A 3,121-nucleotide genomic window follows, 5' to 3' on the forward strand; every position below is an offset into this window, starting at 1 on the left:
AGAACAAGAAAAATGCCAGAGTCCTATTCTCTACCATTGATCGACTTTTAAACCCCCCCCCAGTCCTACAAGCAGTCATTCCCGGCCTCTAAAGCTAAGTGTAATGAGTTTGCATGCTTTTTTGATAACAAAATCTTTAACATTAGAGCTGATATTATGAATGGTGCTGTTGCTAGTGCAAACCTTCAAACAGCAGCTAACGGTCCCAGGGTAGATCTCTCCAGGGGGAGCCTATTATCGTTTTGCGCAATTGATGAAGACGAACTCCGCAAAACCATATCACAGATGACATCTTCCTCCTGTTCATTGGATACAATTCCCACCACCTTTCTCAAAGAGATCTTAGACAGTGTGATTGGAGATATCCTAAAAATTGTAAACAGCTCTCTACAATCAGGCGTCTTCCCAGACTCACTGAAGACGGCCGTAGTTAGGCCCCTACTCAAAAAACACAACCTGGATCCCTCTGTTTTGGGTAACTATCGACCCATTTCAAATCTACCCTTTCTGGGCAAGGTTTTAGAAAAATGCATCTCCCATTAATTGGATGTATTTCTACAGAACAATAATGTGCACAACAAATTCCAATCTGGCTTCAGGAAAAGTCACAGCACAGAAACAGCACTTGTAAAAGTAATGAATGATCTTAGGGTGTCTGCTGACAAGAAACATGTATCCGTTCTCTTACTTCTAGATTTAACGGCTGCATTTGACACGATTGATCATTCAATTTTAATACAGCGTCTGGAACACTGGATAGGCCCGGGGCCCGTGGAGTTAAGGCCCGTCCGGCCCTAAGCCCGTTGGTACAGTCCAGAAAGGGCCCGGGCCCGGCCCGGAAGCCTGACATATTTTATTTAATATTTCAAGCATGCGTGCCGCCGCCGCGGTCGCTCTATTGGTGCACGGACGCAGCAGCAGCAGCTACTCACTCACAGCTGCACTATATCGCTTTGATAAACCCACATTAAGGAACAAGAAGTCAATAACACACAGACATCACACTAAAAAGTAGCCTACTTAAATATAATTTTATTCAGTAGCTGCTGCACGTGCACTGTCAATCAGCGCAACGCGTTGTGAGCTTGCAGATCGGCTATCGCGGACTCACGCTGCATTATAAAACCCAGAGTAGACGGACAATAATAAGAACACTTACGTTATGTATCTGCATTCTGCAGTTTCTGCAATGTACAAATCCAACTTTGTTTAGTGTGGTAATAATGCTCCCGCAGTATTTAATGTTTTTAGAGCCGTAGCCTATAGGCTACTTACTTAGTACTCGGTGTGTGTGTGTGTGTGTGTGTACAGCTGCGCTGCACAATAATTAGGAGAGAGAGAGGACGAGAGTTTATAGACGCGGAGCGAGAGAGATAGAATGTAAAACACGTTGTTTCAAAGTCTTTATAGTTTTGACCAGATTTTAGTGTGCTTGCCTTGTGGCTTGTGTGTGTGCGGACCATAGACTGTAAAAAATATGGACAAAGCGTTCCCCGGGTCTAACATGAACGTAAAATGAAGCCTGTAATGATATGCTAATTCCTGATGTAAGTCGCCATCTTTTGGTACCAGCTGGCCATTGGCTGGCTCCGTTTTGTACCAGCTGGTCATTGGCTGCCCAGACAACGAGGCGGGACTTCCCCCCTTCTTCTCCGTTGGTTTTTATTTTGACTCGAGTGGGAGGAGAAGACTCTTGAGTGGGAGGGGAATCCCGATCATAGACTGTAACGGTAGCCACGCCCCTCAGAACATACGCGACTTTATGGTCATTTTTTTAATTAATGGGACCATAATTTTCCAAAAAGAATATTATGACATTAGAAATGAGACTTTAAACTAGTGACTGGAAGAAGAAAGTATTCATGACCATGTTTATTAAGGTAATACAGTCTAGGTGAAGTTGGGCCAAAATACATGGGCCTCTATGGAGCTATGGGGCTTTTTGGGTCCAGTCCAGCGCCACAACAGGCCATTATATGAACTACCGATTTCAAATGAGGCTTCACGAAATATCTGGCTGACTGCCCCCCTGGTGCGGACACTGCGGAGGGGTTATTGTCACGTCACTATGGAGCATGCTGCCGCGCTGCTGAAGCAAGTCCAGTCTGGGTGAAATTCACATCGGAAAATTTATATAACGGCGCGTGAGCCTGTCCGGCCCTGGGCCCGTTGGGTAGTGACAAAGTCGGCCCGGGCCCGGGCCCCGTCGGTACGGTCTTGCAGGTCTCTAACACACACACACACACACACACACACACACACACACACACACACACACACACACACACACACACACACACACACACACACACACACACACACACACACACACACACACACACACACACACACACACACACACACACACACACACACACACACACACACGGTCCACGGGGACCCCCCCAGGTGTAGATCTGCTCTTTTCGGTGTGCAAAAGAGGTGAGAGCTCGGGAACGCAGGCTCCGGAGAGCTCCACGGGCGCGTGGGCCGATCGCCGGGCACGATGCGCGCGTAAAAAGGCCTGCTGCCCTGCAGGTTCTCCACAAAAGGCATGCACCCTTTCGACGTATTCATTAATACGGCACGACGAGTTGTAATACGCTGACGAAAAATAAACCGTCGAGGCGAATTATTATCAAACCGCCGCGACCTATAATAAAATACGTAGACGGATTCATAAATAGCCCGGACGGAAATAAAGCGTTACAACAAGGTAAACAAGCAAAACAATGCAGAATAAAACATGTGCTGTACAATTCAGCTCAACAGGACAACAATATGATCATCATACGTACATCATAAAACAAAAGGTAGGTTAATTAAAATCAGGTTGAACCATCCACAAATGCTTGTTTAAAGAGAAACGTTTTGAGGCTATTTTTAAAAATGCCCACAGAGGAGGAAAATCTCAGTGCTAGTGGGAGAGCATTCCAAAGTTTGGCTGCTACGGCCTGAAATGATTTGTCACCTTTAGTTTTTAGTTTGGTGGAGGGTGGGTCTAATAGACCCTGATTTGCAGACCGAAGGGCCCTTCTGGGCACATAACGAGGTACCAGGTCAATCAAGTAGCCAGGGGCCTGATCATGCATCGCTCTGAAGGTGAGCACAAGTACCTTGA

Source organism: Protomyctophum parallelum (genome assembly GCF_964188405.1).
Source record: "Protomyctophum parallelum genome assembly, chromosome: 2".
Taxonomy (NCBI): Eukaryota; Metazoa; Chordata; class Actinopteri; order Myctophiformes; family Myctophidae; genus Protomyctophum; species Protomyctophum parallelum.